The 16568-nt window shown below is 38.2% G+C and overlaps 1 pseudogene; it reads right to left on the bottom strand.

Moving 5' to 3' along the window:
* Positions 1 to 791: 791 nt before the first annotated feature.
* Positions 792 to 9119, bottom strand: LOC129689245 (E3 ubiquitin-protein ligase RNF125-like; annotated as a pseudogene).
* Positions 9120 to 16568: the final 7449 nt, after the last annotated feature.

The following is a 16568-nucleotide window of genomic DNA, read 5'->3' as shown; positions in this document are numbered from 1 at the left end:
TAGTAAGCTACAAATATTTGCAATATATAACATCAAATTCTTAAGTATGCAAATATAGTATGTCAATAGTCAAGTTTACATATGTATATATATATATATATGTGTATATATACATACATACATACATACATATATTGGTTTCTTAATGGTTTTTGTCATCTCATTAGCCAAGGCTAGCTTTGAACTCCTGATTTTATTTTCACCTTTACATCCCAAGAGATTGGATTTCAAGCCTGCACCACCATGCCCAGCAAAGTTACACTTTCAACACAGAATCTATTGTAGCATCGCTTGCTATAATTTGTTTAAAATGTTAAGTTCAAATTTTCCTTCCCTCCTCCCACATAAGACTATCCACACTCCCGTGTTAGAGATCAGAGCATGGACATCGAAATAGATTTCATACTTTTTTCAGTGTCCAAATTTTGATCCCTTCTCCATTTTTTACATAGAACAGCAATTGTTTATCTTGCCTAATCATGATAACAGTAACGAACATGCAGTCTTACAGGTCACCAGTGTGCACACAGAGCTTCCACAGCACATTCAGCCTGTGCCTCTTCCATCCGTTAATGGCTGATGGAGACTAGTGTGTGTGGTTACATGTCTAAGAACCTCAAGAGTGTAAAAACCAATCTAAACCATCAGAGTGAAAGCAGTTCTTAAATGCAAAATAACAAAGACAAATGTATAAGACTATAGTACATTTTTCTCCATCAAATACTATTTCCCTTCAGTCATTCAAGCAGCATCTTAAATGGTAGCAAATGGTCCCTTTCCTAGTCATAAAATTATGTGGGGTTTGGGTGATTCACATATTTCAGAAGTGAGGCATCTAACACTCTTTAGAGAAGCACTTCCTTAATTATATGAAGATCTATGAAATAAAAAGTCAAGTGTGGCTGACTTGTAAATGTTTAATTAAACTGCCATTGAAGGTACTTACACTCTCATTAGCTAGTAAATGGCAAAGCAGACAGAACACGAATCTCCTTTCTGATCTGTAGTGGATAATACAATGATCAGGCGAACTGTCTTCATCCAGTTCCCTCTTGACAAAATGGGCATGCACATCTTATTGTCTCACCAAGTTCTTGCGTGGCCCAAACTTATCCATGTACTTCTTACAAGCTGATATGTGTGCCTCATGTCACTGAAGCAAAGCAGAGTCCTGTACTTAGCACAGTTCTGATATTCCAGTTTCAAACTTTTGGCTATGTCAGTTGCTGGCATTCTCTCCAAAGGAAGGTATGCCAGCAAAATGGATGTGTTCATTTTTGGTTCTTTGCACTGGTCTCAACACAGGGTCAGTGGACCACATGGCCAACGTGGATCTGGACTGGTTGGTGAAGCACCTCCAGTCACTAGGAACATCGAAGGAAGCGATGGGCATCTCCGGGTCCCTGGTGCACTCCGGAGTCTGCAAGGTAGAAGAGGCAGCACTGATCTCTCAGCAGGGAGAGCCTCATGTTTGCTCACCTCCCACAGGAGTGTAACTGAGAAAAAGAAATCCAAAGAGGATCACTAACACCTTCCAGTCTTGACTGTTCCCCCACAGAGCCGAAGCTTCATTAATCAGGACTGTAGCTTCCCAGCCCTCCTCTGTCGGGAGGGTCTGCAGTATTTGAGATATTTAAGGTCTGTTAAAAACATTTAAACCATGTATTTGTGGAAAACTCTCTTGGTAATGACTAAGCCCTGGGCAGATCTTGTCTGTAATTTTTACATATACAGAGTTTTGCCTTCTATGGGTAGAATTTTATAGATCATAAATTCAAATGCTCAAAGAACTTTAAAAGTTATTTATTCTTACTGTCTCAACCAGTCTTCTGGCACTGAGCTATTGACTCAACAGAGCTTAGCTGAAACTGGCACTAATCTAACACTAATAATATTTTCTATTTTTTTTCCAGGCCCTTTCTGCCAAGAGCTTTAAACAGTGATGAGGTAAGCAAGAAAAGGCCAAATCCTGAACTTTGCCCTTAGATCTGGCTACTGTAGGTGCTCTCCACTCCAGACTAAACCCCACTTCTGCTGACTCTTGGGTCCACAATGACTCAATTACAGCTGTTAGTTATTACAGACTCCCTTTTGCCTCACACATCTGCAGTAAGAACACTCGTGGCAACACTCATAAAGATGGGCAAATAATGTTGAAGGCTAAAGGCCACAGCCACAATTATAGACACCCTTTTTGTGTTTGTCTTTGTCATTCTTGCTTCACTTACAGAAAGTGCAGTGATGACTGGGTCCAGAAAATGGAAATTACATCTTGAGTCTCAAGTGATTGTCTCTCACTAGCACATCATTGGGCACTCAAAGTGCCCTGAGCACCATCTGCAGACAAGCGTAAGTCTCAATCGGGGAAGCCAATGGTCTTCTCGGAGGGGTCTCTTGTCCTTGATCATCCAAGACTCATTATGTGACATAAGTTATATGACTTCTATAAGGACTACTCCCGCCTCAAGCCCAATATTACTCTGGGATCTGCTGCAAAGTGGCACTTAATAGGAGGAATACTGTGTTACTCAGCAGGAATAGCTGAGATAAAGAGGAAAACAAAAACATAAAGAAGAGAAAAATAGTCAATGCCGTTAGTGATTTATGCAATTGGCACTCCTGATTGTTACAAAAATCTCTTACATACTGGTGAGCATCTTCCTCGTTTTATAGAAGAGGAAACTGAGACATGAACTGTAGTTATTTTTTTTCAGGAAATAGTAAAAGTTTGGAAGAAAGAGTCTTTTTTTTTTTTAAATCATCTAAGAGGAAGAACTGCCATGCTGTGAAAAACAAATTAAACTGGAAACGTGCATACTAATTAGGAGCTGTTGCTATGGTGAATGGAGGAAGTGATGAACACTAAACTAAAATCTTCCAGAAAAGCTCACTCTTTATTGGATGGGAGTTACATTTCACATTGCTCCCCATGCGCACCCTTCCTGTCTCTCCCTCCTCCCAAATTTGTTCTCACTCAAGGATTTGAAATTTGAGAGCTTCCTGCTCAGCTGGGGAGTAACTTCACTTAATTTTTGTTGATTAAATTGAATGGAAATGTGAGTACATTTCTCTCCCCTTGAATTTTGTGCTTTTTTTCTTTACAAGACAGGAAAAGGTGTTCTTTGTTCTTCCTCCTATTCACAAAGCGCATAAAACAGAATGTCTTTTGCCCCAGCTGGTGAAGTGGACCATTCTCTAGTTTCTCCCTGGGCTTTGGACCCTTGACAGTGTCTAAGTTCACACTTATGGAAGATGCTGAAATGGGCATAAGCTGGTCCTACCTATTATCCCAAAGCCAGTTACAGTTTTACTGAGAAATGTATGTTGTGCTTTACCAAACAGCTATTAATACAGTCTCCTTCTCCCTCATCCTATCTGTATCTCTATCTATCCTAAAGATAGGAAGAGTTATTAATGACCAAGATTCCAAAAGAAGCACCAGTAATGATGGAAATAAGTAAAAGGTTTGTGTGCACCAGGCTGTGCTTTCTGGGGAAATACTTTCCCCTGCTTTGTTACCTGGTGAGTGCTCAGCACAAGGAATGAATTAGTGTCTCTAATTCACAGGTTCCTTATCTACAAAATGATGATTAGGGATAGCAGATCTTTAATTCTAGGATAATTCTACTCCCACTCTCCCTTTTTAGGATCATTATAGGATATATATAGAATATGGTAAGATTTCTATCATCTCATTTTGAGTAAAATCAAAGCTTCTCCAGGAAACCCTAATAGCATGTCAACCACCATTACAGTGAAATGACAAAGATAAATTACAGAAGACTTTGATCCTGGTGCCTGTCCACTAAAAAATAATAATAATAAAAATCAAAGGGAAGCGCAAATCATTGTCTCTAACCATATTAAACCCAGGAGAGCTGAATCTCTGCCTCTCTAAGAGGCCTATTGGCCTCACCCAGATATAATAACCAAAACTGTTAGATCTCTGATTGTCCTACTCCATCAACTCTGTACTGAGAGAGGTAGCATAGGCTAGAAGAAAGTGATGTCTGGAAAGCTGACTGCTCAAGCTGGCCCGCTCACAAGGGACAGCTTCTTCGTAGCTAATATTTTTTTTTCAGTAGAAATGATTATTTGAAAGCCATAGAGCAAGCTAGCGATAAAGTGTGATCACACGATAAAGCATGCCATTTAATTGAAATCACATTCATTGATCATGCACCACATGGAATGTGGTGTAGTCTAAAGAGTAAGAGCACAGACATGAGTAAATATTGGTTTCTGCTGCTCTACTTAGAGCAACAATGCACTGGCAGTTCTGTGAAAGAACACTGTGACAGACACAGTGGAATTACACTGGAGAAGGTCATCACTTTACTGGGAAAGAAAGGTGAGAGAAAACTTTAATGAAAAGTTACGTAAAGTTGAGACTAGTAGTACAGACTTGAGGAAGCAGAAGGAAGTTCTTAGAGTTCAAGACCAACCTAGGTTACATAGTGAGACTCCCATGTCAAAAAACAAAACGGACCTCTTGAAATGGCTCAGTGGGTAAAAGTGCTGGACCCAAGCCTGGCAACCTGAGTGCAATCTCCAGGCCCCCTGTGGTGGAAGGAGACAACTTTCTTCCACAAGTTATCTTATGACTTCCACAAATATTCACATGGGCATCCCACAATGCACTAAATGAATAAACCTAATAAATACGTATAATGCAAAAAAATTGGTTATATATATATGACTAAATATAAGTTTCTACCTGATCATGCTCCCCATAACTACAGTCATGTTTGGGTGATTTGAAAATGTTTTTTGGCAAGGCTACATGCAATTTGCCTGGATCTATTGGCCTGATATGAAATTTTACTCGTTATTTGTTACATATTAAACTACTCTAAATTAGTAATTAATTAGTTAGAAATAAGCATGGTATCTGTGATGGTTATCATCATTGTCAACCTGACTGGCCTTGAAGTCACCTAGGAGATACACCTTTGGGTTAAACTACTCTGGAAATACCTTTGGGTGTAGGCACACCCAAAGGTATTTCCAGAGTAGTTTAACCAAGAAGACAGGCCGTGAATGTGGGCAACAGTAGCCCAGTGCTGGGGGGCGGGGGAGGGTAGACTAGACAAAAAACAAAATCAATCAATCAAACAAACAAACAAACATAGTACAATAACAAAAACAGAAAGAAAGAAATCTGAGTGCAAGGATTCATCTCTTTGCTTCTGACTTCTGGTATGATGTGAATGGCTGTCTCTAGTCCCTGCTGCCATACCTTTCTGCTAGCACAGAATATACCCCTTCTTAACTTTAAGTTGTGGGTTGAAATCAGACCCGCTCCCTTTAGGTTCCTTCTTATCAGGTATTTCGCCCCAGCAATGAGTCAGAAAATGCTGAAAGTAATCGTTGCCCTAGCAAAGATGTGGGTCAAATATCCAGGCAGTCATATGGAAATGTATCTGGGAAGGTCTTTCTGATTTTTGGAAAGTTTATCCTAGCAGTGAATCTTAGAGAGCTCTTCAGGTAACACAAGGTTCATTGTAAATTACTCCCGGATGAGTAGGGCCCTTAAGAAAAGAGGGGCTGTGCTCGCTGCAGAAGAGTGGTCAGGAGGTCCTCACTGCTCATCCTCAAAAATGGCTCTTTTGTTTTCAATTGAAGATCAGCTTGAAAGCAAAGCATGAGTGTTTTATCTGAAGATGATAATTCCTATACGTCACTACCACAGAACACAGCATTTGCTGTAAGATACCATTTACCAAGCCCAAAACAAGGTATCAGATGGCATTTTAAGTGGTTTGTATATGTTGTTGTAGTTAATCCTCACAGCAAGCTATTGAAGTTAACATTGTTCAAGCCATTTTTATGCTCATATAACCAGGTAAATTCCAACAGGTAAAAAAAATGTAGCTAACTTTGCATAGTTGTATTAAAGATAGGATTAATTTTGCATCCTCAAGTATGCTCCAGTGAACACCTCTGTTGGTATAATGTTCTTTTGGAATGTATATACCTTATGCCCTTGTTCATTCAAATGCTGATTTCTCTCCTCCACTCTCTGGTTTCAATCTGGACATTGCATTGTGATACTTATTCTAAGCATTACCTGTCTCAACTTTGTGTAAACATGCCAAAATAAAACAACCAGCCAAAATATTGAGCAATGAAGAGGAAGGAGTAGGCTGGAGAGGGGAGGAGCCAGAGGAGAGGAAGGAGTAGGAGGCAGAGGAGGAGAGAGAGCAGAGGCTGGGAGAGCAGAGGCAGGAGGAGAGGTCTTGGAACGACGTGGAGAAATGAACCGGACCTAAAATTTCACAAAAAGCAAGTATAATGTAGGAAATCTAAATGTTAGGAAACTGTGAGGGCTTGGAGGTTTAGGATGGAGTAACTATTGCCCAGTATTGTGTTCTAGGTTAATTAAATAAATCCCAGTCTCTGTGTGGTGATTTGGGAATACAGCTGGTTTAGGGCTAACTGCAGCTTTACTAAGCACATATCAATAGCAAATATTAACTTGCCAATACAACACACCTCCAGGCATTTCAGAGGCAATAAGTCTTGGTTTTTTTAATTTCAGATGGTAAACAATGCTTGTGGAAACCAGAAACTAATAAAAGCAAAGCAATGTCAATGCTGAGGTGTTAGAAGCAATGTCTTATAGTACCAATTAAGACAAAGAGGTCTATAGAAAAGTTTGTTGAAAGAGAAAATTTTTGTGAAACTTCTAAAGAGAATGTCTGTAATTTATAGGGAAAAACAGAGAAGTATGGGAAAGTGTGTGTTTGTGTGTGTGCCCCACATGTGTAAAGGGTTCTCGAAGAAGTCAGAAGAAGGCATTGGATCCCCTGGAACTGGAGTTACAGGTGGTTGGAGTGTGGCCCAATGTGGGTGCTAGGAACCTAACTCGGGCATTCTGGAACATCAACTGTATTTAACCACTGAGCCTCTTTGCAGCCCCAAGGCAAAGTCCTTGTAGATGCATATATCATGCTTACAGTTCAGTGCATTGATAAGCTAATAGAGTCACTGACATATGAGGGGCTATAGCAGAAGAACAAGACAGCAAACTATTCCCTTCTTCCCTCAAAGATAAAGCTTCAGAAATCCTGGTTTGAGGGCTTAGGAGATGGGTCTACCGGTGAAGTGTTTGCTGTGCAATCATGAACACGTGGGCTTAGATATTCAGCATGTTCATAAAAAGCCAAGTATTGTTGCACTCATCTGTAACCCAATGCCAAGGAAGCCCAGAGAGGGGGAAGCCAGGAGCTCATCTAGTCAAATCAGTGAGCTCCAGGTTCCACGACAGTCCCTGTCTCTGAAAGGAAGTTGTAAAGCTATTGAGGAAGATAACCTATGCTCAGCTTCTGGCCTCATGCACAAGCATACATGTTCACATGAACCCACACCTACACATACATACACATATATTCTAGTTATAGTTCAGAAATGTCTGTGTGAGAGTAATTCTTTCCCATTGCTTGTGTTGTAGAAAAATATCTTCAGTGGAGTATACTCAACAATGTAATTAACCATTTTATTTCTTGTCTCTTCTCCCAGAACACCCCCTAACACACACAAGTTCCATTTACCTAGATAATATGGGAAGGCGAAGAGAAGGAAGTGAGCCCAAGATTGATGGGCCCTTCTGGAAAGAGGGAGGTATGGAGGCAGGGTGGGCAGAGTGCTAGATGTTTGGCAGGAAATCATCATCTCCAACAAAGGAGCCTGGAACAAAGCTGTCTTCACGAGGTACCCCTGCCCTCCTTACAAATGAGCTGTTACAAGGAAGGCTTTCCAGTTAATTAAGCTCCCTTTATGATTCTGTGGTGTGCTGAGTTCTGTGATTCATTTCTAAACAAACTCTCGGTCATTGTCTCACAGAGGACGGCTGTCAACGACTGCCTTCAGCTGTGTACTCCGGCACCTCATACCCAGTGAGTCAACAACTAGAACTGAGGACCAATTACCTTCATCTTGTTTTTCCTCCAAGAACTTTCGTTGCTTTATTTTTTTTGTTGCTAATGGCAGTCTCCCCGGCTAATATTGTTTCATAACATCTGCCAGGAAAATAAGAAATCTCTTGTAATCCTGGTAGCTTGTCTCTCTGGGTCACAGAGACTGTTTGTAAGATAAACCTTAAGTGGCTGTGAACAATGCCTTTGATAGACTCTCTTTGTTGAGTTCTCTCGAGAACATTTCCAAAAGGTGGTACGGGACATGATGAGTTAGGAAGTCATGGTGGAGGGGCTGCGGAGATGAGAAGTGTTGACTCAGTGAAGTAATTTCTGAGAAAGAAACTTGGATCAGACTTCGGGGGATTCTGTTTTCTTTGTCCAGACCTTCTTAAAACTTTTCTTAAAGCAACAAACCAGTAGCCCGAGAGAATGCCTTCCTGCTTTGGTGGGCCTCAGGCTACCTCTGGTGCTGGCATTTCTGAAGTCTTCAGTGACTTGGATCTCACATCCGGTTAGTGCAGAATAATTATAGTAATGTCAGCTCCCGGGTTTTCTTCAGGCAGTAGTCGAGGGCTGTGAAGTGAGTTGTCATCACATTTAGTGCTTAACAAAACCGTGACATACTTTCAACTTCATGTTATTCCGGAAACTTGAGCACTATTAGCAAAATTATATATAGCTAGTGCAGGAAGTAGCTTTCCGACTGAAAGGCCATGTCCTCAGGCAACACCGTATTCCATTTCTCAGATTCGCTGTTAGCCAAATGGGGTGTGTGTGTGTGTGTGTGTGTGTGTGTGTGTGTGTGTGTGTGTGGATTATAGACATAGTTTTTACTCACCCTCATCCTGACAGCAATCTGTCCATCCAACACACCTCCAGAGAGATAGCCTTTCTGAAACACAGACTTAACAATGTCTCTTCAGCCTCCTGAAAATCCTAGTGGTTCCCTATGGAAAATAAAGTCGGCACTCCTACAGTCGGCTCCCGACCGGTGCTCCACCTGCTGAACTTCCTGACCTTATATCTCATTATATGTTCCCTCTAACCCTAATTCTTTTGTAGCAGCCCACCCCTATCCTAGCAGTACCCCTGAGGTTTCCCACCTACCCACATAGTTGCCTGTCTCAAGTCATAAATATCTTCGAAGAGTTGAACAAAAGCATTCAGAACGGAGGCTGCCTTCCCGTCTTCTCCTTGCATGCTCTATGTGAATATGCTGTTTAGGGATGTTCCAGGGTGAAACACTCCCTGTCCATGCCCCTGTCCCATCACTGCTTGCTTTTCCATGCACTCTTTATGGGATATCTGACTCATTTTGTGCTGTCAACATGGCCTCCTGTTTTCAGTTCATGTTCAGGAGAACTTGCCTCACATACCCACTGTGCATTTCTCTTTCTAGAACAGATTCATCCCCACAGCAACTACATCATGAAATGTTTTGAGGACCAGATAGTTATCATTTTACAATTAAGCTTAGTCTCTTAGGAATTAAAAAGATGTTGTAAGGTCTAGATAGATGTTTTGAGGTTGATAGATTTAAGATGATCATTTGGGTACAAAACTTCATGCTCACCAAAATAGGATAAATAGTATTTTCTTCAAGCTTGTCAAAAACCTTTAGATTCGACATTGTGTATATAAGTCTTACCTATTGGTCTTTATAATTGTTTCATAATTGTTCTTATTGTACATAGTTTTTTTAAAAAATAGCCCTTTTAATTAGATAAAAAAGAGGAATGGTAATAGCACGGTCTGGTGCTTTGTATTTGATTGTTAACGATGTCCCTCCCTGAGGTCTGCTTGCTGGCATTTATGAGCAGACTTTCATGTGTCCCAAGTATTGCTGTATAACCTTGCTTCCCTGACTGGCTAAATAAAGGGCCTATACCTGGGAAGATATTAACTCCCTAAACTACCCTCATCCCATGCCAATTGCTCTACTAACTATCTGGGATAGTTCCTATCCATAATTCCATAACTGCTTGCTTATGCTTTCCATCTGGGCCACTTCTCTCCAACTGGATTCTCAAAGTTCCTCCTCCCAGCCCAGGTGCTTCATTATCTCTCCCATGGCGACTCTGCTCCTCTCTCTCCTCAGTACCTGTCTTCTCTTGTGATTCTTCTCTCCCCCAAGCCCGTGAACTCTAGCTCTGCCCCTCACTTCTGACCCTCCCAGGTGTAAGCTTTTTATTCAGCCAATCAGGGATGCAAGGATATACAGCAATACTTGGGGTACGTGAATGTCTGCTCATAACAGACAGCAAGAAGACCTAGAGGAGCAACATAGTTAATCAAATACACGGCACCAGACCATGCTGCTGTCATGCCCTTGATTCTGTCTTGCCCACAAACCAAGAAAGCCAGAAGGGAGATTTAGGTCCCCACCTGGTTTTTTTATATTTTTCTTTACTCTTCTATAGAAATGCCTGTAAACTATACATGAGATCATGACCAAAACTTTGCGACATCTGGACATCTCCTGAATGGGCCAACTAGACTGACCAGCTCTTCTCCCCATACCTCAACCCAGTTTCTGCCATAAGTCCTATGAGACGCCACTAGATTCACAGTGGGATGTCACTGCATTTTCTGGAACTCAATTCTGCAATACAGAAGCTCTGGTTTCTCTATCAGCTATGTATTATCTATCTATTTATCTATCTATCTATCTATCTATCTATCTATCTATCTATCTATCATCTATATCATCTATCTGTCTATTGTCTCTAGCTCCTACATATAATCCTATAATAAAACTTTCTAAATTCACTCTCCTGTTGTTCATGAATTTCATTCTTGGAATTCACAAGACATAGGATTCTAGAAACCACTGATCAAGGGTTTGGTGGATATTGATTTGTCTACGATCATATCACCCGTTATGTTCACTTGAGTGGTTGTTTGAATGAGAATGGTCTTCATGAGTTCAGATGTTTGAATGTTTGGTTCTCAAATGGTGCTTGGGAAGGACTGGGGGTATTGCCTTGTTGAAGAAGGTTTGTCACTGGAGTTGGGCTTTGAGGTTTTAAAAATTCCATTACATTTTCAATTATGTATGAGAGTTAAAGTATGAACTCTCAGCTACTGCTCAAGAGTCATGCTGCCATGTTACCTGCCATGATGGCCATGGTCCCAGCCAATGAGACTGTGTTTACAATAAACTCTTTCTCATACACGTTTCCTTATTTGCAACTTTTTTTTCATGGCAATAGAAAAGTAACCAAGATACTTGAAGTAAAAACGAAAGCCTTCTTTGCTCCCAAATCCCTATTATCCCCATAGCAGTTACAAACATTTGGCTTCAAAGTGAACTATATCTTATACCCTTTGATATGAGAGTTGTGTTTCTTAAATTAACCATAATGGCACAGCATCTGGGGGTATGCTGGTTAGCATTAATTGTCAACTTAACCCAATAGAAGTACCTAGGAGGGTTATGATAAAGAATTATCAAGGTCATGGTGGTCTGGGCATGCCTTTGGGGGACTGTCTTGATGATCAGCTGAAGTAGGAAGAAGATACAACACAGTACTGGTAGCTTCGTTCCCGAAGCTGTCTACCAAACCATGTCAGAATAAAGAAAGGTGGCTAGCAAGCAAACAGACAACATAGATACATGCATTTCTCTTCGCACTTGGCCTCGGGTGTGATGCGCTGAGTTCCTGCCATGACTTCCCCCCTAAACCATGGCCTGTAATACAGAATTGTGAGCCAAGTACATCTGCTCTCCTCTAAGTTACTTTCTCTCAGAATATTTTATCACAGCAACAGAGATCAGTTGCACAGGCAGCAAGTGAGGAAATAGAGTTCAAGGAAAAGTTTCTTGCCTGATGACCAATGAACAGAACCCTGAAGGCAGTAAGGAAGTAAGTTTTAAAAAAGCCTTTGAAAGAGGGTTTCAAGGAAAGAGGTGCTGTTTGCCAGTTTCCAGAACTGAAAGGTCATGGTGGTTAAAGCCTAGTGAGCTCGGAATGCTATGATGAAAGAAATCCACATAAGACCCAGGCACAGATTCTTTTTAAATTCTTATAAATTTTAGATACAGTGAAATACACAGATCTTAAATGGAAAATTACTAGCCTATTCTTTTTCTTCACAGATGATTAATTGGTGTTATAATGTATGAACATCTCACAATAATCCATTTTCTCTTGGAATTCATTTGAATTATATCCAGTTTCTCACTATGATGAATGAAGCTTTTATTATTATTACATATAAATTCATTGTGTTTATACATCTTAATTTCTCTTGGATAAATATTTAAAGATGATCTTTCTGGGCCATCGCACAATGGACTTTTGATTTTAAATGCAATAGAACTGGTTTTCAAAAGTAGTTGTCCTGTTTTTCATTGTCCTCAGCAATGCAGAGTTCTTCTGTTTCTACATTCTTTTTGATACAGAGAGTGTTGGTCAACATAAAATTATTATTGTGAAAATAATTTATATTGTAATATACAAAATTCTTATTGTAGGATGAACATCTATCTCCTTGCAGCTTCAGCACGTGTTACCCTTTAGCAGAAACCTGAAGGCAGCAAAGGGAAAAACTGTGGAGAGGTCATGAGAAAAATAAGCCACACAAAAAGAACAGCAAAGGAATTAGCTGGGAATAAGAAACCAAAAAACCATAGTGCCTGGGATGTGGCGAGCTAATAATGGTGAACATGTTTTTATTTGCTTGTTAGACATTTTCTGTATCATTCTCTCTAGAGATTCAATCCGAGGGTTTTGCTCATTACATTAATAGTTTTCAAGATTATTTCTATGTCCTGCATAATGAGCTTTTTAAATTTATAACTTTCTAAACATGAAAGGAAATGATCAAAAGGTTTCTATCAGTAGCTCTCCTATATACAAATGACAGACTGAGAAAAAATTCAGGGAAACAACACCTTTAATAGTAGTCTTAAATAATACAAAATATCTTCAGGTAATGCTAACCAAGAAAGTGAAAGACTTGTATGAAAAAAATTTTAGGACACTGAAGAAGATATCAGAACATTGAAAGATCTTCCATGCTCATGGATTGATAGGATTATGTGAGAAAAATATTATTTTCAAAACAAGAAAAATAAAATAAAATTCTTTAGGAATTTTAAAAGAAAAAGAAAGTAAGTAAAGTTCAGTTTATCTTTATTTCATTGCTTTTTAAAACATTTTTGGAAAGAAGTCTCTGTAGGTGACTTCTACAAATCCTATATCATGCTACATGAACACAAATCCTAGCTTTAAAAGATGCTATCAACTAAATTTTTGAAACAAATGTTCTGTTTTCTTCTTCCATTTTTATTTCATGAACTGGGTGATATCTCATGATATAGAGGAGAAAAATTTAGGGAAAGGTATTTTTAAACAATAAATCAAAAAATAAATGATCAAAATTCAAAAGAGCCAGCTTATAATTGACATAATTAGAAGTTTAGTGATAGCTTACAATGGCAAAGCTACAAGGCACTTAAATCCATCCTTAGTACTCTAAAAGAAGAAGGAGAAGTAGGTAAGAAATATTTGAGAAAACATAAATAGAAAGGAATTAGCACTAATAAAGAACACTTATGAAACTCCTACAGCTAGCAGACAGTATCCTTTTTCTTTTGATCCAAAACAAGGCAAGAATGTTTGTTCTTATGATTTTTGCTCAACATTGTACTTAAGGTCCTAGCCAGCAATAGATCATGAGACAGAAATAAAAGTTTGGGATTAGAAGTGAATAAATATTTTTTGTTTGATTGATTTAAACATTTATTTTAAAATAACATAATTATTTACATAGAAAATTCTGAAGAATTCCATTCCCTGGAGTAGAATTCTAGCAAATAAATAGCTTTCCTATGAATTTTAAATAGATGAAAAAGCAATTTAGTGAGGACATTATTGAAAAAGCATCTTGCTGTAGATAACTTATTTTTCAAGTATTTAAATTTTAAATTATGTAATTAACAGATATTAATTTTACATATCAATGAGTTACATTATAACATTTTCCTACATACACATGTATTTCACTCATATTCATCTGCATTTTCCTCTCGTCGTATCTCCTTCCTCTTCTAAACAAGCCACCTTCTACATGTTTTTTCTTTTTGTTTTTTTCTGTGTGTGTGTGTGTGTGTGTGTGTGTGTTCAAGAGAGGGGAGAGAGAGACCAATTGAATTTCATTATGTTGTTTACATGAGCATAAACATCTTACCAGTAGTTATGCCACTAAATAAAATGTCTCTCTGCTATCAACAATATATATGCTCAAAGAGAGGTGTAGCCTTCTTCCACGGCAGGGCTTGAAAGGTTCAATCATGGCTACTATGAGAGTAACAGCAATATCATGTCTGGAAGTCAACGTTCAACACTGTATTCTCATCCCATTTTCATCTGGCTCTTTTATTCTTTCCATGATGTTTCCTGTGCCTTTGAGGAGGTAATGTAGATGTCTCATTTATAGCTTGTCACTCAAAAATCACTTGTCCTCAGTATTTTGCCCAGTTATGAATCTCTGTAGTCATTACTGACCACTTCAGAAAAGGATCTTCTTTGACCTAAGCTGACAGCAGTATTAATTTGATCACTGGCTTTTGTTTAGACTCGTGTGTTTCTTCCTGGATTCTGGAATGTTTTCTCACTCTGGGAGTTCCTCCATAGACCACTTATCAATGACATTTAAAAAATAGTTAACGTCATCAGAGAAGGTTTTTCCTGTAGCAGATGGGAACAAATAAGAATGGCACACAGCCAGACATTAGGCAGAGAGTGAGAAACCTTAGACCACTCAGCCCTAAATGGGATGGTCCACCAAAACCCTCCTTTTTGGGTGTTGTATTTGTTTTGCAGGTTTGGGGATTTTGTTACTGTATTGTGTTTTTGGTTTGTTTTTTGAGAAAGAACTTAAAGTTGGGTGGGTACAGACAAGAAAGTATGATCACAAATTCAAAAAACTCAAACATAATCAAGAGACCAAATTTAAGAATCTATGAGTATAAAGGGTTGAGATACAATTAAATCTATAGAAAATATATTTAATTAAATTGTAGCCCAAAATTCAAAAGTTAGTGTAAGATAGATATCTAAATACAAGGTGTATTTAGAATCTCTAAGACACATGAACAGAAAATCTTTTCTCCATGATACATTATAATTAAAATGTTAAGATTACAGAGTGAAGAAACTGTATTGAAGAGTCTGGAGAAAATTTTCAACTTATTTTCAGAGGAAAGCAGATGAGAACAAAATCAAATTTCCCAGCAAAACCACAAAAGCCAGGAAACCATAGAATGATATATTTACTCCTAAGTGTAAATTATTGTCAATTAATATTAGTATGTATATGAAAGTGAAGTGTTCTTTAGAATTTAATGGGTAAGTAAACCCTCCCAAGATTAGAGAAAACTAAATGCACTACCATCAAAGTATTTCAAAAGATACTTGAAATAAGCCTATTTACAAAGGAAAATGGATAGTCTTATTCACAGAGCTCAGCAAAAAATTTCTTGGGAGGAATAAATGAGAACTAATAACTAGTCAAGCAAATTTAATTCAACAAACAGTCCAAGAAACCTGTTATAAACATAAGAGAAAAAAGAGTAATTATTCAAATCAACCAGAGAAACAAACAACAAATAACCATAAATCAAGGTACTTCTCAACAATACCTCCCTAAGTGTAAATGGGCTTACCTATAATTAATGATGATGCAAAATAATTGATTAAAGTGGATTAAAACAAGAGCCTATTATTTTTGGTCTATAAGAAACACATCTCACTAACACACAGAGACAGAAATTAAAAGAATGTATATTAGTATATGAAACAAATAAAACCCTGAAATAAGTAAAAGGAGATGCATGGCATGTCAAAGAAGCCTTTGCACCAACATCAAAAATAAGTAAAGAAAGTTAGTGAATATTAATGAATGTAAAACCCTATTATGGAGATATGATTGCATATATATGCAACAAATATTAGTGTACTCAAATGCATAAATAAAATATTACTGCATTTAAAGGACTGACAGGTCCATGTTCAGTAATAATGAATGACTTATCACATACTCATAAATAGATTCAAACTAAATGCCCCCAAATGAGGCTCTAGAGTTAAGTTGTACCACAGAATCAACAGACATCTAAAGACAAATCCATCTAATAGATGCTGAATACACATTGTTTGCAATAGCCTATGGAAAGTTCTCTAAAATTTATCATATTGGAGGCTATAAAGTAAGATTTAAAAAATTAAAATAAATTCTTTTATTTTTATCAGGTCATAATGGAATCATATAAAAAGGAATAGCAAGAGAAAAACACAAATATAGACATATTTGTCTATATATACATATTCATTCTTGAATCATCAGCATGTCAACGACTAAATCAAATAGAAATTTTAATACTTAGAACCAAATGAAAATAAAAACAACATAGCCAGAACCTGGAAACAACCCAGATGTCCATCAACTGAGGAATGGATACAGAAATTGCGGTACTTTTACACAATGGAATACTACTCAGCAATTAAAAACAAGGAAATTATGGAATCTGCAGGCAAATGGTGGGATCTAGAAAAGATCATCCTGAGTGAGGTATCCCAGGAGCAGAAAGACATACACAGTATATACTCACTTATAAATGGGTACTATACCTATAAGAGAGGA

This window comes from Psammomys obesus, unplaced genomic scaffold (assembly GCF_907164565.1).
Source record: "Psammomys obesus unplaced genomic scaffold, mPsaObe1.curated_primary_1811, whole genome shotgun sequence".
In the NCBI taxonomy this organism is placed as follows: Eukaryota; Metazoa; Chordata; class Mammalia; order Rodentia; family Muridae; genus Psammomys; species Psammomys obesus.
This window is presented reverse-complemented; position numbering and strand designations above follow the sequence as displayed.